Genomic DNA, 8,523 nt, shown 5'->3' with positions numbered 1-8,523 from the left:
GGTCTGAAAAGGTCAATATGGAAGTGCCATTAACTGCAGGACCATTAAGGGTTGGCTCCAAAAATGCTGTGGCTGCATAGATTCCCATTCAACTTCTGTCATGAAATACAAAGTCAATATATTTTTTTCCATAAGTTATAATGATGTCATTCACCAAATTCACTTCTACTTATTAGTTTTCTGGCGGTCAATCTGAAAATAATCTCATCGTTATTTAGATATTACTCCAGTATGTTTGGGGTAAAAGTCTGTCCATTCATAGATTCCTCTTGCTGGCTTTTATTGCACTTACAGTAACATAACTCTTTGTGTGTACCATCCCCCAAGGCGATGCTAGGGAAATCATTGCAGTAATATCCATAATTTACAAAGTATTTTGTTTTGACACAGTATCTGGAGTTTGAATCAGGTGGACCAGTAATGCAGCAGGGACTTTGTCTTTTTGAAGCTGATACAATATCTGCAGCCACCTCAAATAAGATGGTTGAGGGTCAGTGTGCTACACAGAGACACACAGATGTTGATGGACATGCAATCTGTGGATGAAATCAGTTATGAGACAGTCTCTTTAACCAACAGGTCATTCTCTCAGCCACAGTTTTACCTCAGATCTGACCAAATCTGTCTTATGGACATTTCTTCAGCTCATTCCTCATTAAACCCCTTTTAATACTTCACACTCTAATCACTGGATTTAAAAAAGGAAATCCTCTGCACCAAATATGTCACATTCAGTATGATCAAGCTTAGTGCAGAGGGCAGAAATGAGCTATGACTTTGAGACTTTAAGCTGCTCGCGACAATGAATTCATAATTACTTTAAGGTACGCTGAAAGGTTTCCAGTGACCTGAGACAGAGAGTGACCATTTCTGGAGACAGTGGGTGAGATTAATGCAGTTGAATTGATACAAGGTGGTGCTTATGTCGAGTGCAATCTACATTAATGACGGCCTGTTAAATGCGTCATTAATGAGAATCAATATTCACTAGTGAAGCCTATGTATTTCAAATTGGCTGAATAATTTAGAGCATGTATTGCCTTTTAAGAGGAAAAACAAAGTACAAACAGGACTTCTGGCAGCAGTGGATGTTCACATCTCCGGGGAGTCTTAATCTGTTGTTCAATGTTGTTGCAAAATTTGAGTCTTAAGAATCAAAGTCCCCAGATTCAGCAGCACATTGTTTCAGAGTCTGACAGCAACAAACAAACCCAAGGTCATTCGATCGCAACAACACAGAGGAGGTGTTTTTCCTTTTTTTTTTTTTTTTTTGTGGCAACTTGACTACAGAGAATAGAGATGTCAGCTCACATAGATGTCCTTGGCTAAACTTTATTGGAACTGTCTTACTCTAGACAGTATGACCAGCTGGCACTAAAAATGAAAAAATAAATAAATAAAACAAAGCTTTAAAATTCCACCTGGATTTTAAAGTTTCCATACAGTTCCTTTGTCTTTCCTGTTCACATTGTAGCTCAACATAACAAGAACTAAATCCTGCTTTAATCGTTATTTGTGCAATTTTAAGATGTAGTCTCATGGTAACTATCTGGCTCCAAACTACTGTGACAAAAGGAATCATCTCTCCAATTTATGTTTGTTGGTACGACTACTGGCTTTGTCTTTATCTAAAATTAAATCTTTTAATTATACTGGTTTGGGTATGTGTGCACCAATCTTCTCAACAGTCACAACGCCTGGCTAACATTTCTTATGGAGAGAGAAATTAGGAAATGAACAGCCTGCAATCATATGATCTTCAATCATCTTTCAATTATCAATGCTTTCCATGTGAGCAAGGTGACACACCACAGGGATCATACACTTTCATGTACCATACATCTAGTTTCACTGTATGGCCAAAAGTATGTGGACACTTGAATAAAGTATTTTGACACCAACATATTACACCAGCCTGTGACTGCAAACCTGATTCTGAAAATGATCAATTATATCAAAGTAAGCCTTATGTTCAGTATATAGTTCAAAGACCTGCAAATATGCTTCATTTTAATATACAGTTAACAAGGAAAACCTTTTTCATGAGATTTGGCAAACCCATTTTGACAAATGAGAACCTTCACCTGACCTGAGACAGTCTCAGCTGCTGCTTTGTGGCTTTGTCACTGATGGACCAACATGTATTCAGACAAAAAACTATTTCAAAACTGCTTTGTTATGTTTAGGACAAGATCCTGCTTTTAGGCACCAAAACTACTTGGTTAGGCTACAGTACCAATTACTTAAAAAATGTTACACAAGGTAACATATAGTATATGTGTCAATGCACAGACTATACTGTATGTACTCGACAGACAGGCTGAATCATCACCAGTTATTGCGATGGGAGCTATGGCGAGTCTGAAAGTAAACAAATGAAGTCCCAAAAAACATATCACAGTCACAATATAACATCAGGAAAATACAGACAGAATTAATTAGATTGGCAGACTAATCAGCAACCAGTGGACTTAAAAAAAAGTCCTGTTATTGATCTTTTCAACCAACCACAACCTTTCTCCTCACGGGGACTTTGTCTTTCTTTATTTCTTTGTCACCAGACTTCTTTCTTTGCTCACTGAAACCTTGGTGTCACCAAACCCACATACCAGTCGTTGCATCCTAACTGGTTCATTTTGAAACTATTGGAGCTGAGTTTAACCAATCAGCACTGATCACGGCAAAACTTTACCTCTGCAACTACATGTAGAGAAAAATGCTTGACTTCAACGTCACCGCATTCCAGCTCGAAATTCCTCGCTACTTGCTTAGCGTTGCTCCAGCTGTTGGTATTGCTTCATATAGCACCACCACCTTCACCGTTGGAACTAGATTTCCAGAACAAATGCTTAACCTCAAGGTCATCACATTTAGCCTCCTCCACTGGTTGCTGATTGGTCTGCCAATCTAATTAATTCTGTCTGTATTTTCCTGATGTTATATTGTGACTGTGATATGTTTTTTGGGACTTCATTTACTTACTTTCAGACTCGCCATAGTTCCCATCGCAATAACTGGTGATGATTCAGCCTTTCTGTCGAGTACATACAGTATAGTCTGTGCATTGACACATTCTGTAAATCACCTGGGTCCCACACTAAAATGAATTGGGAAAATAAGGTTATTCCAGTTGGTCACCTACTTTAAGTAATCCAGAAATGTTTCTCCATGCCATATCCTCCCGCTCCTCCGGGGTGTATTCCCAGGCCAGATGAGAGATATAATTTTTATAGTGTGTTCTGGCTCTGCAGAAGGGGTCTCCTGCCAGTTGAATATACTCAGACAACCTCTAAAGGGAGATATCCTGTAGGCATCAACTGCCTGAATCACCTCAACTGATTTCTTTTTGAGGCAAACTTTCTTTGAATATATCTGAGCTCCTCAGGTGAGTTCACACGAAGAAACTAATTTCAGCCGCTTTACATCAATCTGTCACTCAGTACAAAATGTGCAAATGGGAGTGCCGGAACACAAACTGAGAGCTAAGCCTTCACCACTCTCCGGTAGACGGCTACATTACTGTTAACCTCACACAAATCTGCCTGGGGATCTCCCACTCCATCCTCTGTTTTCAACACGGAAAGAGGAGCCACTGTTAGCCAGCAGAGTGCCATGGCCTCACCACTATCACTTTACAGTTTAAAGCACACTGAAGATTATTGCACGCTGCACCATTTCGATTATTCTCACCTGGAGTAAATTTTGGCCAAACAACAAAAAAGAGCCGCAGACTAAAACTATACAAACAACAAGAAGTTCTTCAATTCTTTACTCGAGTACCAACACAAACATGGAAAAATACTTGATTATTGACAGAAGCCGTGCATGCAAAATATTCTCAGTAAAATATACATACTATGTCTAAAAAATATGAATCCTGCAGTAATATTTCCCTTTAACTTATTAGATTGTTTGTATACATAGTGATGCAACAATTTCTAACGTAATGTTGATATGGATCTAGTTTGTTTACTTTAGGTACAGTTTGTCAATTGAATCCTGAAGGTCAGGTCCCCTGCAAAGAGCCACAAGATAAACCTTGTTGTCAAGACATTAATGTGTAAGGAAAGAAGGAAAACAGGAACTTCTGCCACACAAATCTGTTTTCATTTATACTTTTATTTTTATTTTGCTGCTTTGTGAAATATTGGATCAGTTTTGGGTGCAAACTTTTTTACATATAATGAAGCCATTTGAGAAGTTTAGAGAAGCAATATCTCTGATGAACCAAGACATCTGAAACAAACAGTGCCAAGCAGACAATCTCAAGATAAATGGTTGTTGTGATTCACCGCTTTAATCTTGGCAATGTGCTATATTTTATACACTTATTATAAAAAAATGTTCAATGCCAAATGTTAATCTGTATGCTATAGAAAAGTAGTGGAGTATAAATCATAAAGAATTGGAGAAGCATAAGATTACATCTAAATCAAGTAAAGTACCTAGAAATTAGTGAATTTCTTGAATAATCCACGCAGTTACTTTGCAGTGGCATATGTCCACAATCTTTTGAACAAATAGTGTAAATGTGCTTTAAAAAGAAGTCGCTCTACATCTGTATTTAATTGTTTTCATACCCACTTGAATGACAACCCTAAAGCCAAAGGCAGAGGAGTATTTGATATGTTTGAGCACAGCTTTAAACTGATGAAGACGACGTCGCATGATGCCTGGCAACAGATGACTCTCACACAAACACAGCAGAGACAAAGAGGAATGGCTAAGTAAAAGGACGAATTCAGGACGAAGTCTCCAGCCTCCAGACAGATACATGTGGGATGGAGGGTGATTATGCTTTAGAGTGGTGGAGGGATTTTATTGCTGACTCTTGGTGTGTGGTTTCACTTGTGGACTTGACAGATTTATACTTGGCCTGAAGGGAGATTTTCTTCTGCTGACACGTGGCTGTTTGGTGGATTTTTTTTTTTTCTTCTTACAATGGAGAAAGGAATTAATGTGGTGTGTTTCGTAAGGGTTTATATATATTCAGCAAGAGAGGCACCGCTATCACACATGTTGTCCCCCTGACATCCGACCTGCTGTTTCCATAGAAACGATATAAGTGCCAAGTATGTTTCCTTCCAATCTTCCCCCAGGAAATTGGTCCTTTTCTTCTTCTGTGGTGAAAACAGGCCAATAAAAGTTTGCTTCCTCTATGACAAGAAGATTTTTTTTTCAAAGTAAACTTTCATCAACGTCATCATCATCAGGAGAGACTCAGTCTGAGTGAAGGAATGCAATATTTTATTGCCAAGTGCAAGAACAAGAAGAGAAGTATCAGGGATGGGAAAGAGTTTGGGGACTAGGCCCTGTTGTGATGTCATGATATTTAAGGGTGGTTAGATGGTGCGTAGAACCACCTCTATACACACACACACACACACACACACACACACACACACACACACACACACACACACACACACACACACACCCCACCCCGGGGTCACACTGATGGTGGTAATAATTACATACAAATAAAAAAATCTTTCAAGTGAAATGACAAAATTTATCGTGATAGATTTGTGCCTCATTCATTGACATTGTGCAGGTGAAGCCCAGAGGGACCCCTGACCCCTGGAGTCTCTGCCTGGTGAACCCATTCTGAAACCCATCTACGGTGTTTTGGACTAACAATCTCAGCCCCAACTTTCTTCATCCAAACTGTCGTGCATGTCGTACAGATGGTGACTCCAAGATTTAAGAGCAACCGGCGGCTCCCCGTAGCGCGAAGGTTCGCAGGGAGCACAGCCTTCAATAAACATCTGCTTTGTTTAGCTCTTACTTCTGCAACTTATTTTTTGCTCTCAGCATGCTGTGGAGCTCACACTGGGCCAATCAGAGAAAATGTGAGAGACATAGAGAGAGAGAAAAAGGAAAAGCATGTGGTAAAAAAAACCTTCACAACATATTAATAGGCAGTTTAGCACTTAGATTTGGAAATCACGCCTGTCTCCGTGCTCCTTTTAACACTTCTGCAGTTATCAAATCATTAATTAAGCTCATGTCGAACCTACCCAGAGAGGCCGGTGAGGGGAGAGAGAGAGAGAGCCGACTGCAGGCACCGGCGGCCATCTGCTTCCAACATGCTGATGTCACAGCCGATCGGTCCTAATAGGCTCTCTGTCCAGCCAGGGCCAGACCAAGCATGTGTTTCAGCCTCCCTCTGTAAAGTACCACAGAGACGGCGCTAAGAAATGTATGAGGTTCATTTGTTCAGACTATATCATACAGACAGTCCCCATGAGAGATGATTGCATACCCCTGAAGTCTGCCAGAGAAGGTGAAAACTTTCTGAGAGTTTGGGGAGCAATTTGGAGCAATTCAACCTAAACTAAAGCTTGGAGTCATACAGTTTGAAAGCTCTGGTCTCAGCGTTTACGAGAGCCCCACATACTGCTCGTCTATTAATGTCTCTCGCTTATTGGCTACAATGGACAATCACTATAACAGCAGGAAGTGGATGTTTAAACTCAAGAGATTCATATTCACAGCAACTTAAAAGACACAGGCATACACACAAAAAAAAAATATACGAACAAATAAATAAAACACTGAGCAATCTGACAAAACAAAAATGAAGAAAATCAGCTCTATTTCTGCTGTCAGACTACAGAAAACCATCATCATTTACATAAACCAATACAGGGATGAAATGGAGCTCAGGACGGTGGGATTTTCCCAGATTGAAAGGCGGTCAGATGTATTTTCCCACGGGGAGGTCGAAACTTTCCTATTTACCAGTTGATCATGAACGCACCATTAGGTCAAAAGATTCCTGTTGGGTGGATTACTTCTTGAGTATTGTAGTAAAACCTCTCTGCATTTGTGGAGTAGAACGTCTGCGTTTGAATTTACAAGACTTTGTATAACTAGAAAATAAAATATATATAAAATATACATTAGTCTTGACAAGGCCTCTGTGAGGCTGTCAATTAGTTTTAGCTAAGGTTTTCTGGCTGCCAATTAATATTAACATTCAGGAATAGCTTCATATTTTGTTTATCATATCACAATGTTTGAATCTATTCTTTAACATCAAAGCAGAAATGACGCAACTGAGTGTGAGAGAGCGTCATCTCTTCATCGAACACATAAAAAGTCTGAATCGAATTAATGACACAAAACTTTAGGATTTCGTAGTAGATAAGACCATTTGGGATGACAGTATGGGTGCCCTCCTTTCATGAAGACATGCACATCAACACTTATGGCTCTGCCAGGTGTTGGCAATCTGGATTTTTACCAAGTGGGATTAGAGGAAGGGGAGAAATGCTTGTCGGGTTGTTTTCTTTGTCTTTTCCTGTCAACCCTAACAACACCAACTTCAGCTTCAAAAATATCCTTCGAGTTACTGCAGTTAAATTTAAACTTAAAGTAGCAGTCAAAGATTTTACTGTTTGTAATGTTCCAATCCTTTTGATATCCGTATTAAGTATTTAAAGCAGCTGTGTGAGTCATGTGCTTGGTTTGTCTGTAGGGCTGGCTGTCCCTCTTTTTGTTTGTTTAAATGTGCAAAGAATGATTGGTTTTTATTACAAATGTGGTAAAGAGCTACAAAATGCTACCACTCTGAACCAAATGTCTGACTTTTTGTTTCTCCTTCTCACCAAACTTTCAGTCTTTCACTTCATACAAAAGTGAGGTTCAGGTTGACAATGAATCTAAAAAATTGAAAACTTACCATGAGAAACTGAGTCCACGATGTTTTAAAATGGTGCTGAAAATAATCTCTTGCTATATCATGGTCTTTTTTTTTTATCCTACCACTCTCAGGCCAAACTGAACTTTATATCCCCTTTTTTGTGCCCCAAGAATAATAAAAGCTCCTTTTTCATCCATCTAACAGTTTAGTTTGAACATCGCAGCCTTACATGCTGCTTTCATGACTTTTCCCCTTCTCATTTTGCCGGTTAAAAACCTATCCGCAGTGTTAAATTGGCTACATCAGTGAGACAGCTGTGTCTCGTTCAGCCGGCTTCGACTGCGGGAACAGAAACACAACATTTTGGTGCGGAGCCACCGCAGTTTGGAGCAAGAGCGAGTGTCAGGTGAAGTTTCACTAGTTGAATGTGACAGAGCTGTTACCACGTCATTGAGATTCTGTGGAGGTTTAGATCAGAGCTGGCATTATTGGTCACATTTCATGGTCTGAATCTTTTAAATTCCATTTCCTTGCCGGCTAATGGAGGACTGCAGGTGGCTGCTTAGACACTGATCTGCACTCAGTACAGTGTGTGTCTGAGGGAGAGAGAGAGAGAGAGAGTGTGTGTGTGTGTGTGTGTGTGTGTGTGTGTGTGTGTGTGTTCGTTCAGTGATGATAGGTAATCTTCACAGTCTCAGATCCCTTGAACAATGAAAGGGCAAAAATCAAAATAAAGCAGCTCCTCACCAGCCTGTCAAACTGCATATTTACTTTTTGAAATCGATTTTTGAGGTTCTTATCTGAGTCTGGGGTGTTGTATTTTTTATTTTTTGTGGAATTGTTTACAGAATACTAAACTGCATTGTCAAGCACTT

Source organism: Embiotoca jacksoni, unplaced genomic scaffold (genome assembly GCF_022577435.1).
Source record: "Embiotoca jacksoni isolate LCO1_2020_lvr unplaced genomic scaffold, fEmbJac1.0.p SCAF_19, whole genome shotgun sequence".
NCBI lineage: Eukaryota > Metazoa > Chordata > Actinopteri > Embiotocidae > Embiotoca > Embiotoca jacksoni.
The sequence above is the reverse complement of the archived record's forward strand: the minus strand, read 5'-3'. Positions refer to the sequence as shown.